Here is a 19,338-nt window from a genome sequence, read left to right on the forward strand (position 1 = left end):
CTAGTGTATGCTTCCTGGAGGGTGGAGCTGAGTCTTGGCCTTCTAGTGGGCAGGGCCACACCTAGACCCATGTCTAGAGGTGGCTATGAGCCAAGGACGTTTAGGCGGTGTGTCTGCTGATGGCTGGAGCTGTGGCCCCATCCAGTTTGTGGCCTCAGGCGTCCCAGCACTGGCACCTATAGGCTGTTGGGTGGGGCCAGGTCTTGGCACTAATGAGCTAGAGGAAGGATCCCAAGATGGCAAGCACCAACAGCAATGTCCATGTGGAAGAAAGCTCCAAAATATGACTGCCACCGGTGTCTGTGTCACCAGGATGAGTCACAGACATTCCTGCTCTCTGGGAGATTCTCCAAGACCAGGTAGGTAGGTCTGGCCCAGGTGTCTATCAAATTCCTGTTTTTGCCCTAGGTCCCATTGCATGCAGGATTTTGTGTGCACCCTTTAAGAGTGAAGTATCCCCTGAGTCCGTTTGGACTCCCAAAATTAAGCCCCACTGGCCTTCAAAGCTGAATTGCTCTAAGGGCTGGTCTTCCAGGTACAGGACTCCTGAGTTAGGGAGCCCAGTGCAGGGCTCAGAATTCTCACTCTTGTTGGAGAACCTCTGTAGTATAATTATTCTCCAGTGTGTGGGTTGCCTACCCTGGGTTATGGGATTTGATTATATTGTGAGTCCACCCCTCCTCCCTGTCTGGTTGTGGTTCCTTCATTGTCTCTAGTTCTAGAAAATGTTTTCTGATAGGTTCTCGCCTTTTTCATTGACGGCTGTTTTGCAGATAGTTGTGCTTTTGTTGCGCTCATGAGAGGAAGTGAGCTCAGGGTCTTTGTATTCTGCCATCTTGACTTATCTCCTCCTAAGTTCTGTATTTCTTGACTTCAGTCTTAGCACATAAATTTTTTTTTTCTGGAAGAAGTATAATTACAGTAAATTGCCTCTGATATTGATGTAGATGCCCAGTTTTGCAGCTTTAAAATGTGTTTTATTATCCCATCCATGAATTAATGTTTCCCATGAATTGAATTCTCATAAGGCTGGTTTATATAACCTCATGCCAATTTACTAATGTTAAGAGAAGATAAAATATTTATAGTCAAACCATGATTGTGGCCATGAAACTAAACTATTAGATCTGAGGAAGACAAATTTGAGAGCAATACTGCAAGGTAAGCCTGATGACAAAGGAAAGGAGGGTGGGGACTTTTGTGGATCTCTGCCATGCCATCAGCAGGTATGGTGATCTTCTGCCAAGGAGGGGATCTGAGGCAAGTGGAGATACGGCAGGTGCTGACAGGGTACTGACTCACCCTTAATAATAACAGTGCTTCTATACTTCTGCCAGTTAATGAGAATTTTGATCTTGTTGCATTTATTTGTTCAATAAACATTTATTAAGTATGAGCATGATAATTATACTGAGTATTGGGACTACAGTGCTGAGTAATTATCTACTTGCAATAATAATGTAAGATATATAGATAACTGGATAGATTGCATCTCTGGAAGATCCTAGTGTCTACTTTCTTTACTTTGCCCTCCAGGGACCCACATGGATGATCATGCCAACTGGTTCTACTGCATCTTCTTGGACTTAAACATATCTGGGCTCCCATAGTCTTCAGAAATCCATTTACCTATGTCTAGTGGACTATGTGTCTCATTCTCCAGCAGCTCTTTCAATCCTTTCCCTTTCTCAAAACTCAACACATGCCCCATCTCAGTCTCTGGTGACCTTACTTTCTATTTTCTTGAGAAATGTGAGTTATCCACTGAGAATGCCTTCAGCTTCCTGCTCCTATGCATCAAAATGTTTCTGTATCTACAATTGCTATTTCATCTTTCTCCTCTTTCTCAAAGAAAGACATACACCTCCTTCCTTCTGAGGTTGCCTCCTCTACCTCAATCCTACCCTTTTAGCAACTTTTTTCTGATTCAGTCCATCAGCTGCTCCCTCTAACCTCCATCCTCAATCTCCCCTTATCCATGGTTCTGTCTCTCAGCCTGAGAACATTACCATCACCCCACCCCAAGGAAGAATGTACTTCCCTCAATCCTACTACTCCCTGGAATTACAATCCTGCTTCTTCTTGAATGACTTAAAGTGGAATATACTTACAGTCCCCAGTATTGCAGTCAATATTATCCTTGGGGTCTTCTCCCTTCTGAACACTTATCTGCCAGTTTTAATATCTCCTCCCTTCTGAACACTTATCTGCCATTTTTAATGTTTCTTCTTCATCCTTTTGCCCTTCCCAACCACTACTCCTTCTTCCGTAGTCTTTACCATCTCTCTTCAAATAGTTTCTTTTGCTGAATATCTCAGTCCTCATGGCTCCCTAATCACTCTTGTGCTGTCACTTCTCTTATTAGAATTACCAGACCTCACTTCTCCCTCTAGCTGCTGACTTATATTGTCAGTACATATTTCTACTTGAGTGGTTTGCCAAGTACCTCAAACTCAATCCAAGCCAATTCATCATTTTCCCACCAAACCAGTTCATCCTGCTGCCTTCTCTCCCTTGGTTTGGCACCGTCATCCTTCCCAGCACCCCTTCTTTCCCTTGTTGTTCATATTTGAACAGTTTTTAAGACCTATAAATGCTGCCTTAATGATAACTCTTTACACACCATCATTCCTCTCAGATCTCACTGCCACTACCCTGGTTCAGCCCCTCATTACTGGTCTCTTATTATTTAAAGAGCATCCTGATTAGTCTCCCTCACCCCAGTCTCTTCCCCTTTAGATGCAAGTTACTCAAAGATAGGAAGTTAATCTTTTAAATCAAAGTAGAATCATGTCACTTTCTCATCCAAAAAATGTCAGTGGGTCCCTATTGTCTGCCAAGTGAAGGATAAACTCCATGGTATGGAATCCAAGTCTTTTCTAATATGGCCTCAAGGAATGCTTTCTGACCTTACCTTGCTATAACTTCTATATCCACTTCCCATCCAAAATTAACTAACTACTTCCTTGTGTCCAAACACAACCCTCGTGTTCCACCTCCAAAACTTTGCTTTGATTATGTCCCATCTCAAATCCCTCATCTCAAATGCCTTATCTTTTCACAAACCCCATCAAAATCTTAACTATTATTCATAGCCCCATTAAACAATGGACAGAGGACCCAAATAGAGATCTTTTCAAGAAGACATACAAATGGTCAACAGGTACATGAAAAGATTAATCATCAGGGAAATGTAAGTTGAAACCACAATGAAATCACGTTGTACCTGTTAGAATGACTCTTAGGAAAAAGGCGAGAGATAGCAAGTGCTAATGAAGGTGTGAAGAAAAGAGAACCCTGTTGGTGGGGACGTAAACTGGTATAGCCTCTGTGGAAAACAGTATGGAAGGTCCTCAAAAAATTAAAAGTAAAAGCACCATACAATCTAGCAATCTCATTGCTGGTTACATATTCAAAGGAAATGAAATCATTACCTTGAGGCAACAACTGGATCCCCCTCAACACTATTCATAGTAGCTAAGATACGGATACGAACTCAATGTCTGTCAGTGGATAAATAGATAAAGAAATGTGATACCTCCACACACACTCACAGTCATAAGGAAAACTTGGAGTTCTTGTCATGGCTCAGCGGTAACAAACCCGACTAGGATCCAAGAGCACACAGGTTTGATTTCTGGCCTCACTCAGTGGGTTAAGAATGTGGCGTTGCTGTCAGCTGTGGTGTAGGTTGCAGATGTGGCTTAAATCCTGCATTGCTGTGGCTGTGGTGAAGGCCGGCAGCTACAGCTTTAATTCCACCCATGGCCCGGGAACTTCATATGCTCTGGGTGTGACCCTTAAAAAAAAAATAGAGAGACGAAAAAAGAGTTATAACTCCCCCCATTGCATAATTGTGAAATCAGAGAGTAACACTGTAGCAAAGTGCTTGGGGGTAAAAAAAAAAAAAGGAAAGAAAAAGAAAAACCTTGCCATTTGCAGCAACATAAATGAGGCTGGAGAATATTAGGCAAAGTGAAATAAGCCAGGCTCCAAAAAACAAACACTATGATTTCACTTATGTGTGAGATCTCAAAAAGTTGAACTTGGCATTCTCCTATGACTTGGTGGGTTAAAGATCTGGCATTGTCATTGCAGCAGCTTGGGCAGCTGCTGCAGTGCAGGTTCAGTCCCTGGCCCAGGAATTTCCACAAGCCATGGGTGCGGCCAAAATAATAAGTAATTTTTTAAAATAAAATTAAAAATTGAACTCACACAAGCAGAGAGTAGAAGAATGGTTGGTAGGAGCTGAGGGCTGGGGGAAACAGGGAGATGCTGATTGAAGAGTACCCACTTAGTTAGAAGACAAATAAATTCTAGGGGTCTAATGTTTAATATGGTGAAAATAGTTAATAACACTATATTGTGTGCTTGAAATAACTTTAAAAATGGTAATTATGTGAGGTGATTGATGTGTTAACTTGATTATGGTAACCATTTTGCAATGTATATCAACTCATCATATTGTACACCTTAAATGTATTAATTTTAGAGTTCCCTAGTGGCCTAGTGGTTGAGGATCTGGCATTGTCCATGCTATGCCACAGGTTTGATCCCCGGCCCAGGAACTTCCATATGTTGTGGGCAAGGCCAAAAAACAAATAAATATATTCATTTTGATTTGTCTGTTATACCTCAGTAAAGCTGGATAAATTTATTTTTCTCTCTAAAAAAATATTTGCCATCATTCAAAATTTAGTTCCTCCAGTGCTTCATACAAAGTATGATCCGTATCACTCAGCACACTGCTCAGTTGAGCTGAATTGTTTTTCTTTTCATATCAAGACTTCTTTTGATCCAGGAAACAGTAGATTGATTTACCCTCTGGCACAAACTTCTTGTTCCATGGCAGATCATTAACAACCAGTTCACTGACTGGCACCAGACCACAGAGGACACTTCAGGCAGTATTGCCCTAGGTCACAGTACCTTCTAATACGTATTATAAATGAATAAGTACTCTGGCCATTGGACAGTTTTACTCTTCTCTATTAAAAATAGTACTCATTACTAATAATCTTCTTGACTAACTAGTTTTCACTTAGGGACTAACAGGTGACACTCTCAATAATTCCCTGCCTATTTGTGTTAGTTTCCTTTAACTGTTTTCATTGCTTCTTGATACAGCATATTGCATCTTGGCCAGTTAATGTGAAGATAAGTATATCAAATATAATACATAGAGAAAGAAAACTTCTGGAGTAGCAGACTAAGGATCTCGAAAACGTACATCTCTGCAAAAGCAGTAAAAACTCTGCGAGAAAATAGTCAAAATCAACTTTTTAGACCTCTGAAAGTTAGTTAACAATCCAAGAAACATTAATTCAAGGAAAATGGTTGAATCTCGGTGAGATGAGCAAGTTTTGTGGTGCTTTAACACACCCTACGTCCATCCATCCTTCCCCACCCACAGTAGTCTTGAAGACCCACAGCCTTACAATTGTGGTAGCCATGAAAACCAGTGGTCGAGCAACTAACCCAGTCCAGCATAGTGGGCTCAGAGCTCCCAGTAATGGCCCGTTCCCAAAGAACTGCATTATTAGACTTGTCTGCAATTTCCCTGGAAACAGAGTAGAGAGTGTCTTTATTTGATCTCATTCAGAGTTTGTTCAGTGGGAATAACCTTTCCTCAGGGGCATTTATTGAATATAATAAGCAGTGTTTTAATTTGTCAGCGACCTGAAGTAGTATTAACTGTTGGGGCAAATGAGAAGCTGGCCAAAAACCTTGACAAGCTGAGGAATGAAATGTCTGTGGGGACTTTGAAAACTCCAGCATATTCTTGGGAATCTAAAGGCACCTGCCAGTGCAGGACGATGTGCATGCGTAGGAAAGACTGAGAAGGCCCCAATCTCTCACCTATGATAACCTGGAAGCTCTGCATAATCCAGAAGGGAAAACTAAAGCATAATTGTCAACTGCCTCTGGAACATTGAAAGCACGCCCCAACGTGCACACAGAGCCCTTAAGCAAAGACTAAAAGACTTAATGGTTCAGGGCATATAAGAAAATCTCAGACCCTATGTTCATAAAAACTATACTTAAAAAAAAATGTAGGAGCAATTGAGACATTCCGAGATAAACAAACAAAAAAATCAGGAGAATGCATTTGCCAGAAAACCTGCCCTACAAGAAATTTAAAGAGGATCCTTTAGACTGAAATGAAAGAGCACTGGACAGGAACTTAAATCCATACAAGGAAATAATGAATGATGGTAAAGGTAAATATAGGTAATTTCATTGTATTTTTTGGAGTTCCCTGGTGGCTCAGTGGGATAAGGATCCAACATTGTCGATGCTGTGGCATGGGTTTGATCCCTGGCCTGGGAAGTTTTGCATGCCATAGACACTGCATAATCCCTTGAAATTATGTTTTTTGTTTGTAGCTCTTTTCTTTTGATTTCAAATTCAAGTTTATAAAGCAGTAATTATTAAGCTATATTGATGTCTTATAATGTATAAAGGCATAATCTGTATGTGAATAATTGCAAAAAGGGGGAAGAGGAAACAAAGTTACATAGAAGCAGAGTTTTTATAAGCTTTTTAAATTTAGTTGGTATTAACCATAACTAGATTGTTACAAGTTAAGATGTAAATTATCATCCCTAGGGCAGCCAGTAAGAAAATAACTTTAAAAAATTGTAAAATAGATGACAAGTAAACTAAAGTGACAAACTAGAAATTATCTACTTGACAAAAAAGAAGCAGGTCCAAAGGAAACGAAAAAAAAAAGGCATAATACAGAAAATAAATAGCAGGTTGGCAGATGTAAATCCTATTTTACTAACAATTGCAATAAACAACCAGCGGAGTTCCTGTCATGGCTCAGTGGTTAACGAATCTGACTAGGAACCATGAGGTTGTGGGTTTGATCCCTGGCCTCTCTCAGTGAGTTAATGATCTGGCATTGCCGTGAGCTGTGGTGTAGGTTGTAGATGTGGCTTGGATCCCGAGTTGCTGTGGCTCTGACATAGGCCAGCAGCTACAGCTCCGATTAGACCCCTAGTCTGGGAACCTCCATATGCCGTGGGAGCGGCCCTAGAAATGGCAAAAAGGCCAAAAAAAATTTAAAAATTAAAAAAATAAACAACCAGTGAAATGGCAAAGACTGGCAGAAAGGATTTTTTAAAACAAACAAATGCAATCCAAACATATATGTCTACAAGAGATGTATTTTTGAATCAAAGACACAGATCAGTTGACATTAAAAGAGTAGAAAAAGATATCCCATGCAAACCAAAAGAAGTAATGAAAGAAAGCTAGAGTGGCTATATTAATGTCAAACATAACAGACTTTAAGACAAAAATTATTACAAGAGCAAAAGGACATTTTCTAATGACAAAAAAATCAATCAGGATGCTAGAACAATTATAAACATATACACATCTCACAACAAAGCCCTAAAATAAATGAAGCAGAATCTGACAGAGCTAATGGGAGAAACAAACAGCTCAGCCATAATAATTGCAGACTTCAATGCCCTACTTTAAATAATGAATGGAAAAACTAGACAGAGAATTAGCAAGAAAATAAAAGTTTTGAATAACACTATAAACCAACTAGACATCTATAGAAGACTCTACCTACAACAGCAGAATACATGTTCCTCTGAAGTGCACATGTAACATTCCCTAAAATAGACATATCTTCTTCCACAAAACTATTCTCAATACATTTAATTTTTTTCTTTTTTCTTTTTAGGGCTGTACTTGTAGCATATGGAAGTTCCCAGGTTGAATCAGAGCTGCAGCTGCCGGCCTACACCACAGCCCCAGCAACACTGGAACCGAGCCACATCTGTGACCTACACAACAACTTGCAGCAATGCCAAATGTTTAACTACTGAGTGAGGCCAGGGATGGAACCCACATTCTCAGAGACACTATGTCCGGTACTTTACCCACTAAGCCACAGTAGGAACTCCAGAAAAATTCTTATAAAGTATAAGTTATCTATAAAATTGTGCTGTATTTATTATTAAAGGTACAAGTGATTATCTACATAGGATTAATGACGCACAGTTGAAGAAACTTACCTCTTCTTTTAAACAGTCTCAGAAGAGCCCGTTATTATATGAGTATAAATGAATAAATGTATTACTTGTTTGCAAAAGAGCAATGGAATCCCCAAGGGTGAGGAAAGTGAAAATTTTCTCATGGTTGTGAACTATTACATTGTGTAATAATAGGCTCTGCTAACACAAGCTGTAATCACTGGATGACCCAGTGCTAGGAATGCATTTAAGAACTAACAAATTACCAACTGCACCAGCAGCCAAAGCCTACACACACCCCTGCTTATGAGGTTTTAGCAACTACTTACAAATCTGTGTATTTATGGAGTTTGTAGGATGTTGCAGCCTGCTATTTCACTAATATAAGAAAGGTTTAGAAGTTCCCACTGTGGCTCAGTGGTTAACAAATCCAACTAGGAACCATGAGGTTTCGGGTTCGATCACTGGCCTCGCTCAGTGGGTTAAGGATCTGGCGTTGCCATGAGCTATGGTGTAGTTTGCAGACACAGCTCAGATCCCTCATTGCTGTGGCTGTGGCATAAGTGGGCAGCTACAGCTCCAATTAGACCCTTAGCCTGGGAACCTCCATATGCTCTGAGTGTGGCCCTAGAAAAGACCAAAAAAAGAAAAAAGAAAAGGTTTATACAATTATTTTGGTAAGGTCATAATTTCTCATCACCTGGTAAATTATTTCATTTGTATACTGGAATTAAATTTTCAGATGGTAGGAAGGCAAAGTTTCCATTGATCCATTTAGGAATAGTGATTAGAGAATCAAATTTTGAAAGCAACAGCAATTAGGTGCATAAAAATCTTGAAAAATTGCTCAGTAGTTTAAGGATCCGGCCTTGTCACTGCTGTGGCTATGGTTATAGCTGTTGCATGGGTTCGATCCCTGGCCCAGGAACTTTTGCATGCCACCGATGGGTCCAAAATAATTGAGAACTAAGATCTTTGGTACTTGAGAAAGAAGCTTGATTGAGCAAATGTTGGGGAAGATCTTTTAAGACCCTATGCATGACCTTAACACACAGTTGTATTTGGAGTCTATCACCAAATTCCATATTCTTGCTGGACACAATAGCAATGTCTCAGGATATCTACCTGTATTCACCTGGTCCTATACTGCCCCACAAAATAGCCACTAGCCACATTTGGCTATTAAGCGCTTGGAATGTAGCTAGTCCTAATTAAGATGTAATAGAAGTGTGAAACACACACTGTATTTCAGAGACTTAGTACCTCAAAAATGTAAACAGTCTCAGTTAATACTGATTATATGTTGAAATATTTTGAGTATATTAGGCTGAGTAAAAATATAATTAAAATTACTTTCACCTGTTTCTTTTTACTTTTGCTTTTTTTTTTTTTTTTTTTTTTTTTCTGGGCTGCAGCATTCAGCAGCTTGTTGTGGGATCTCTGTTGCCAGACTAGGAATTGAACCAGGACAGTGAAAGCACTGAGTCTTAACCACTACACCATGAGGGAACGTTTTTACTTTGCAGTTTTTATGGCCACCCCCACAGCAGGGTCAGGGACTGCATCTGAGTCGCAGCTTTAACCTTCACCACAGCTTTGGCAACACTGGATCCTTTAACCCACTGGGCCAGGCTAGGGATTGAACCCATACCTCCACAGCAACCCAAGCTCCTGCATTTGGGTTCTTAACCCACTGTGCCACAGCAATAACTTCTCTTTATACTTTTTAATATGACTACTAAAAAAATTTTAATTTGCATGTGCGGAGTTCCTGTTTTGGCTTATCGGAAACAAATCTGACTAGTATCCAGGAGGATGTGGGTTCAATTTCCATATGCTGCAGGTGCAGCCCTAAAAAACAAAAAACAAACAAACAAAAAACCAACCAACCAACCAAGCTACAGTATAAAAGGGGTGCCCAGGCCTGGATCTAATTACAGTTCTTTTTGTGTGTCTGCGTGTATGTATGTGTTTTTAGGGCCGCACCAGCGGTATATGAGGTTCCCAGACTACGGGTCAAATTGGAGCTGCAGCTGCCAGCCTACACACAGCCACAACTACTCCAGATCTGAATTGCATCTGCGACCTACACCACAGCTCATGGCAACACCAGGTCCTTAATCCACTGAATGAGGCCAGGGATTGAACCTGTGTCCTCATGGATGCTAGTCAGATTTGTTTCCACTGAGCCACGACAGGAACTTCTAATTATAGTTTTAACCTATGGAAAGGATGTTTGATAATGTTCCAGATTATGGCCTAATGATCAGCTTTGCCCAATTACCCACCCCCACCCCCGATGTTTTGGTGCCATAATTATGGGCTTTTTCACTAATACTTATTTCAGATAGAGAAAGGCCCCAAGGCACCCCTTACCCATATGAAAACCTGGCCCCTTCCAGAACCACTGTGGCCTAGATTTAGACTCAGATGAGCCTAGAGAGATTTTTTTCTTCTCAGAAGCCATCCCAGATTTTCTGTTTTGAATAGAGTCCAGTAGAAGTTTCACCCTGGGGCAGTTGCTTCAGGCTGCTTCCAACCTCCTCGGTTCAGTTGGGCAGAGCCTTTGACACTCGTCCAGGGAGCCTAGCAAAGCCCTGCCCTTTGTTCCTCCAGGTGTCCTGAGCCTGGGCTCCCCCCTTCATGTGCTCCTACCCACCCCAGACCCAACCAGAAAGACTTTCCAGACCTGGCCACCCAGGTTTTACTTAAAATATTTATTTAACTACCAGTAAAGTCATTTACAAGCACATTAAGGAAAATGTCAAAAATAGAGGAAAGGATGGTGTTTTGTTTTATTTTTGTCGTTTGGGTTTTTTTTTGTTTTTTTTTTTTGTTTTTTTTTTGGTCTTTTTATTTTAGGACCGCACTCGCACTCGCAGCATATGGAGGTTCCCAGGCTAGAGGTCCAATCAGAGCTGTAGCTGCTGGCCTACACCACAGCCACAGCAACACAGGTTCCTTAACCCACTGAGTGAGGCCAGGAATCGAACCTGCATCCTCATGGATACTAGTCAGATTCGTTTCCACTGAGCCATGATGCAAACTCTGGAAAGAGTTTTTAAAATTCATAGTGTGAGAAATCTAAAGTCAGAAAATTATTTATTTGTTTTTGTTAAAGTATAGTTGATTCACAATGTTGTGCCAATTCCTGCTGCACAGCAAAGTGACTCAGCTATATATATATATACACACATATATACATTCCCTTTCTTATAGTATCTACATCATGGTCTATAACAAGAGACTGGATATAGTTCCATGTGCTGTAAGTAGGACCTCATTGCTTATCCAGAAAATTCCTAAACTCTGGTAGAGAAAGACTCAGGGGCTGCCACCATTGTCTGGCCAGGGACCTGAGCCAAATAGTCATCTCAGAATTCTGGGCAAAGACTGAACTGAAATCTTTCCCTCACAAATGGCACAGGCCATCATGAAAGCTCAGGTAAAAGGAGCACAGACAGGTGGAAACCTCCTGAAGAAAAAAAAAAAAATCTGCATGCTTTAACTCTTCGATTTCCACAGATCCTTAAAAAGATAATTGAGACTAAATGTTGATGGGTGAAATGATGAGAGAAGCTGCCGTTTCACTTTCTGAGGCCAGGTTCACAGAAGCGCACCTCAGCTCCATGGTTTTCTGAAATATAAATAAAGCCCAAGTGAAGCTGAGAGTAAAGTTTTTGAAAGGCAAAGACCCTCTTTTGTATCTGGGATGGATGGTCAACAGGGACCTGCTGTATGGCACAGGGAACTCTGCTCAATGTCCTGTGATAACTAGATGGGAATGGATGTGTGTACTTGTGTGGTTGAATCACTTTGCTGTACAGCACAAATTAACACAACATGGTCAACAAACTACACGTTAATTAAAAAAAAAAAAAAAAAAAAAAAGAGGAGGCGTTCCCATTGTGGCTCATAAGGTTAAGAATCCAGCACGGTGTCCCCGAGGATTTAGGTTTGATCCCTGGCCTCATTCAGTGGGTTAAGGATCCAGATCCTGCGTTGCCGTGCCTGTGGCGTAGACCAGCAGCTGCAGCTCCAATTCAACCCCTAGCCCAGGAACTTCCATAGGCTGCAGGTGTGACCCTAAAAATAATATATCAAATAAATTTTTAAAAGATGAGGGCAAAGCAAAGATCACGTGGCAGGTGTTACTTTGCCAGTATTTGAACCTTGCCATGAAGGAACAACAGTTATGAGCTGACTGGTTTACCCAGAGGTAGGGAAACCAGTCAGCTAATCTGAAGGGGAATTATGCCAAAGCAGTGGAACTACTGGTGGAACTAGTTTTGCTGCAGACTTCCCTGGTAACTTTGGGTGACGCTATTAAGATAACCACCCGGCGTGTAAATGCTGTTAGACATGTTATCATTCCCAGACCAAACGCACCCTTGCTTATGTCATCACAGAACTGGATGAGAGGGAATGAGATGAGTTCCAAGGGTCAAGAAAATACAGGAGAAGAAAAAGATTCTCCAGGAAGAGCCCGAGAAGCACTTGGAGCCCTTGGAGGGTAGCTGGAGAGGTGTTGGAGTCTGCCAACCTTCAGGCTGAAGAGGAGTTTTGCTTTAAATACTCTTTGTTGCTCTGGTTCTTTCAGCAGGGCTGACACAGCAGCATGTTAATTCATGGTGTGCAGCTTTGATGTGTGTGTCTATTTATTTTTTGGCCTAAGAATTTGTAAAATTTCGCAGATGTCTGTTTAAGGAATTGTTTTGCAGAGGCGTAATTCAGCAACAATTTATCCCTGGTGAGATTTGCAGTACCTGCTGAGGAACGTGTAGAATTTCTGCTGTAGAAATGTCACTCCACTCTGTTTAAGTGGGTGTTACAAGGGATCTGCTTATCAAGGATATTAAGAAAGTCCCCTTAGGAAACAGCAGTGGTCTCAGGCCAGCTACGATGGAGTGTCCTTTGTTCCTGCCTGCTCACACAACTGGGCACCGTTGTCGGCCATCACAACCATCCCTGTGTTAGTTACTCTGGTACTTCTCTCCTCAAGCTTTATGAAAACCGTCACTGACTTTTTTCTCAAATGGCAGGTCTCTGTCCTGTCTATCATGGGAACGGTTCTCCCAATTCAAATGAGACTATTATAAACAGTAAAATGAGGGGTTCCCATTGTGACGCAGTGGAAAGGAATCTAACTAGCATCCATGAGGACACAGGTTCGATCCCTGGCCTCGATCAGTGGGTTAAGGATCCGACATTGTCATGAGTTGTGGTGTGGTTCACAGTCGAGGCTTGGATCTGGTGTGGCTGTGGCTGTGGTGTAGGCTAACGGCTACAGCTCCCATTAGACCCCTAGCCTGAGAACCTCCATATGTCATAGGTGTGGCCCTAAAAAAAAAAGAAAAAAAACAGTAAAATGATTAAAAATGAAAAGAAAAAGTCCCTCTACTAAAGGCCAGAAAAAAAAATTCACTTAGAATAATACCAAGAACAAAAATAACTACTATTAAAATATGTGGGCACTCCTGTTATGGCTCAGTGCGTTAAGGATGTTGTCTGTGTGAGGATGCACGTTTGATCCCTGGCCTCACTCAGTGGGGTAAGGATCCCACGTTGCTATGAGCTTTGGCATAGGTCACAGATGCAGCTCGGATCCAGTGTTGCTGTTGCTGTGGCTATGGTATAAGCTGGCAGCTGCATCTCACATTCGACCCCTAGCCTGCGAACTTCCATGTGCTTCAGGTGCAGCCCTAAATAAATAAATAAATAAATAAATAAATAAATAAAATTGCATGATTTCTTCTCAAGTTTTTCCAACATACTTGGGTTGTGTGAAAGTGAACGGGTGTGTTTTTTTAAATTTAGCAAGTTATTCCTTCATTCGTTCGTTCATTCACCAAGCTAATCTGGTATACAAATCTAAAAGCCACAGCCCTGAGGTTCTCCTGTGATGATGTGGGTTAAGGATCTGGCATTGTCACTGCAATGTGCTGTGGCCCAGGAACTGCCGGTGTGCTACAGGTGCAGCCAAAATTTAAAAAATAAAAAAATAAAAGCCGTACCCTCTGCTATCATGAAGGTGTTTTGTCTAGGAAAAGAGGTTTTAAGCTTCTTTAGAAATTTTTTTTTCAGTCTCAACAGAATTCCAATCTATCTATAGTCCCTATATAAGTCAGATAAGTAATGTCTTAGTTGCAGGAACTAATTTCGTAATTTCGTGGATACATTTTTTTCTTTTGGTCTTTTTAGGGCTGCCATGTGGAAGTTCCCAGGCTAAGGGCCGAATGGGAGCTGCAGCGCCGCCTACACCACAACTACAGCCACATGGGATCTGAGCTGTATCTTCAACCTACACCACAGCTCATGGCAACACCAGATCCTTAACCCACTAAGGGAAGCCAGCGATCGAACCAGCATCCTCATGGATACTAGTCAGGTTCATTACTGCTGAACCACAGCAGGAACTTCAGAATTTCATAATTTCAAACTGGTAATAGCTATTTTGAAATATCAATTGTTTTATTCTCTCTGTGCCCACATCATCCCACAGCCCTCCCCAACTCAAGCAGGTGCAGGGCTTGGTTTTTCTTTGCCTGGGGAAGCCTTGCAGAGCAGACAACAGAAGCTGTTCCAAGGCCCTTCCACCCTTTGAAGGGGTCCTAGCCAGGGTTACAGAAAAAATGCCCTCGCAGGAGCTGTGTGATTGTTAAAAATGTGAATCCATGGGTCTCACCTGGTCTCTGGAATCAGAGTCTCTGAGGGTAAGGCCCAGGAAGCTCTTGTAACAAGTTCTTCAGGCGATGAACAGACACATTATAGTTAGAAAATCACTTGACTGAAGGAAAGTTTCAGGTAGGCCAGGGGCGGAGCCAGGACCCAGGTAGCTGTGGAGACCTCAGGTGAAGTGGCATTCGGTTCCTGGCCCCAGCGAAGCCTCCTCCTGCCCATCCTCCCCCATCCCCCCGCCCCCAGCCTCGATAGGCAAGGAAGGAGCATGTGAACGGAACTCATGACACCACTGGAGACTCTGACAGTGAGGGTCAATGTCTCCCCAACGGGCTGCCTTCTCAGCACCCAGCCCTGGATTCTGGACCCCACTGGAGCCTCCCACATTGTGACAGGCCCTTGTGCTCACTGAGCCACCTAGAGTCTCATTGATGGATGGCTGTGACTCAGGTTGGAAAAACTGCACCTAGGCTCTGAGAGCCAGATCACCTGCCCAGAATCCAGCCTATAGCAGCAGAATTGGGGTTTAGGGAGGATGTGGGGAAGAAGGAGGCGGGGCCGCCTCTGTGACCTTGCTCCTTAACTGGCCCCTCTGAGCACAGAGATGGCTCCCGGCTTCCCACTAACAAGACAGAATGCCTAGAATAGGGGCCACTTTCAGGGTCAGCCAAGCAACAGATGAAATAAAAAATGCGAAGTCATGCTGTAACTTGGGAGCCCAGAGAAAATGCATGGCAGGTCACTCACCCTGAGCTTTTGTTTGTCCCTTCACCCGTATGGAGGTTTATCTGCAGGATCAATATCTGGAAGTGGAAATGCTGAGTAGGTACATTTATAATTTCTTTAAAAATTTTTTTCTACCTTATGACCACTTCACTTATTTTTCCCATCCCTGACTGCCACCACCCCCACCTCTGCAACTACAATCTGTTTTCTATGAGCTTGGCTTTTTTATTTGTTTTTTAGATTTTACATATAGGAGAGGTTGTACAGGTATATGTTCTTCTGTCTGCCATATCTCACTGTGCATAATGCCCTCAAGGTCCATCCATGTTGTTGCAAATGGCAAGATTTCCTTTTTTATGGCTAAATAATATGCCATTATGTATATATACCACTACTGCTTTTTTTTTCTTTTTTTTTTCTTTTTTTTCTTTCTTTCTTTCTTTTTTTAATAGCTGCATCTGTGGCACATGGAAGTTCCCCAACAAGGAATCAAATCAGAACAGTAGCCACAGCAACTCTGGACCCGAGCTGACTCTGTAACCTACATTGCAGCTTGAGGCAACACCAGATCCTTAACTCACCAATCGAGGCCAGGGATCAAACCTGCATCCCCACGGACACTGTGTCGGTTTCTTAACCCACTAAGCCACAATGGAAACTCTCATATACCACAACTTTTTTATCCATTCATCCATCAACTGACATTTAGGTTGTCAGCATGGCCTGGCTATTGTGAGTAATGCTACAATGAACATAGAAGTACTTATATGGAGTTCCCGTCGTGGCGCAGTGGTTGACGGATCCGACTAGGAACCATGAGGTTGCGGGTTGGGTCTCTGCCCTTGCTCAGTGGGTTAACGATCCGGCGTTGCCCTGAGCTGTGGTGTAGATTGCAGACGTGGCTCGGATCCCACGTTGCTGTGGCTCTGGCATAGGCCGGTGGCTACAGCTCCGATTCAACCCCTAGCCTGGGAACCTCCATATGCCGTGGGAGTGGCCCAAGAAATAGCAGAAAGACAAAAAAAAAAAAAGTACTTATATGTTTTCAAATTAGTGTTTTTCTTTGGATAAATACCCAGAAGTGGATTGCTGAATCATATGATAGTTCTATTTTTAATTTTTTGAGGAACCTCTATACAATCTTTCCACAGTGGCTGCATCGATTTACATTCCCACCAACAGTGCACAAGGGTTCCTTTCTCTCCACATCCTTGCAACACTCATTTGTTGTCTTTTTGGTCATAGCCATTCTAACAAATGTGAGGTGATATCTCATTGTGGTTTTGATTTGCATTTCCCTGATGTTGAGCATATATATATATATATATTTTTTTTTTCTAATGGTATCAACAACCTTTACTGTTTGCAAAGAGAAGTAGAAGAAGAAAGGATAGGACAGCTTTGGCTTCTCGGGCCACTCCACAGACTTGGTCACAGACCTGGAAAAGATGGAGCATCATTTTATTCCAAGTGTTGGCCATCTACATGTCTTCTTTGGAAAAATATCTGTTCAGAACTTCTGAATTTTTTCTTAATCAGGTCGTTTTCTGTTGAGGTGTATGAGTTCTTTATATATTTTGGATACTACCCCTTATCAGATATATGATTTGCAAATATTTTCTCCCATCCCACAGGTTGCCTTTTCATCTTGTTGATGGTTTCTTTTGAGGTGCAGAAGCTTTTTAATTTGATGTAGTCCCACTTGTTTATTTTTACTTTTGCTATTACTTTCAGTATCAAATTTGAAAAAAATCACCAGGACCTAATGTAATGTGGGAGCTCACCACTTATGCTTTCTTCTAGGATTTTTAGTTTCAGGTCTTACATTTCAAGTTTTTAATCCATTTTTGTTTGTCTGTTTGTTTTTGGCTCCGCATGCCACATGTGGAAATTCCTGGGCCAGGGATTGAAACCTTCGCCACAGCAGTGACCCAAGCCACTTCAGTGACAATGCTGGATTCTTAATCTGCTTTGTCACAAGAGAACTCCTCCATGTAGCCATTTAAATGATCGTGGATAAGTGTATTCATGGTATAGGAAAATATTCGTGAAAATTTGCTGAGTTTTTAGAAGGTAAATAAATGAACAATATGCATTGAATTTTATCATTTAAAAAAATATAGGGATATAGAAAAAGTCTGTGGTTTACCAAAAATTTGACAGTATTGCTAAGGTAAAATTATGGTATTTTTTCTTTTTTTTTCTTTCTTTTTTCTTTTTTTAGGGCCATACCTGCAGCATATGGAAGTTACGAGGTAAGGGGTGGAAAAGGAGTTAACAGCTGCTGCCCCACATCACAGCCATAGCAATGAGGTATCCAAGGGGCATCTTCAACCTACACCACAACTCACCAAAACATCAGATCCCCAACCTACTTAGCAAGGCCAGGGGTGGAACCCACATCCTCATGGATACTAGTTGAATTTGTTTCTGCTGCACCACAACAGGAATTCCAATTACGGTATTTTTAATCTTTCGATTTATCTATATTTTCTGATTTTTTTTTCACAATGAGCATGTATTATTTATGTAGTTAATGGAACAAAAAGAGCTGGGGAACAGATTGTGGTCCCTGAAAAACATTTCCTACTAAAAGGAAGCAAGGTTTCTGAAAGAAGATGTCGAAAGGATCTTGTCAAATGAATTTAGGAGCCATTGATGGAAGAATTTGGACTTCGATAAGAATAAACTGCAGAGGTTTAAAACCCATTGAGTTTGCTACATTCATGCATTATTAACAGTAATTTAAAAAGAATTCTCAGGAGCTCACACTGGGGTGCAATGGGATCAGCAGCATTTTGGGAGAGCTGGGACACGGGTTCAATTCCCAGCCCAGCACAGTGGGTTAAGGATCCTACATTGCTACAGCTATGGCTTAGTTCGACATGGCACCTCAGATCTGATCCCTGGCTAGGGACCTCCATATGCTACAGGGCCGCCAAAAAAGGAAAAAAAAATTTTTTTTTAATTCTCTTGATGGGGGTGGACTTAGGGATTTTTTATTCCAAAAACTAATAAATAAAAGAAGTAAACATCCTCCTGGCTCTTTTATACAAACTGTACCACAGGGTAACCCCTATTTGGCCAGATAATTCTTTTTATTAGAGTATAGTTGATTTACAGTGTTGTGTCAATTTCTGTTGTACAGCATAGTGACCTGGTCATTCATACATATACACACACACACACACACACACACACACACACTCCTTTTCTTATATTATCTTCCATCATGTTCTACCCAGAGATAGATACAGTTCCCTGTGCTGTACAGTAGGAACTCATTGCTCCCTGTTTTAAATGTAATAATTTGTGTTTACTAGCCCCAAACTCTCCATCCATCCCACTTCCTCCCCCCTGCCCCCTGGCAACCACGGGTCTGCTCTCCATGTCCGTGATTTGTTTCTGTTTTGTAGTTAGGATCCTTGGTGCCATATTTTAGATTCCATGTTAAGTGATATCATGTGGTATTTTCTTTTTGAGAGAAGTATTCCAGCTAATCGGTGGAGAAGGAAATGGTAGAATGGGACTATCACCATGTCGTAAACCCTTGTGAAGAATACATTTAGGTAATGATCCTTAATGGCCACTAGCATCACAAGGAAGAAAGACACCCCCACAAGATGTGCCTTCAAGTTTGTTGGTTTTTTTTCTTTTTCTTTTTTTGGCTGTGGCATGCAGCAGCTTCATGTGGGAGCTCAGACCAGAGACTGAACCCGGGCTGCAGCAGTCCTAAAAGCACCAAGTCCTAACCACTAGACCACCAGGAAACTGGGGGGGCCTCCAGATGGAAGTATACAGCACTGCCCATGATGTACCCTTGCACCCCAATCCAACCTAGATCCACTCAGACCCCCTGACCTGGTCCCAGGAGCAACAGGGGACAGAGGAACTGCTAGACTGTCATTCAACAATCATCAGCTAATGTAAATGACCAAAT

General features: G+C 41.7%; 1 pseudogene; it reads left to right on the forward strand.

Moving 5' to 3' along the window:
• LOC100519420 lies at window positions 256-12,603 on the forward strand (annotated as a pseudogene).

Source organism: Sus scrofa, chromosome 3 (genome assembly GCF_000003025.6).
Source record: "Sus scrofa isolate TJ Tabasco breed Duroc chromosome 3, Sscrofa11.1, whole genome shotgun sequence".
Taxonomy (NCBI): Eukaryota; Metazoa; Chordata; class Mammalia; order Artiodactyla; family Suidae; genus Sus; species Sus scrofa.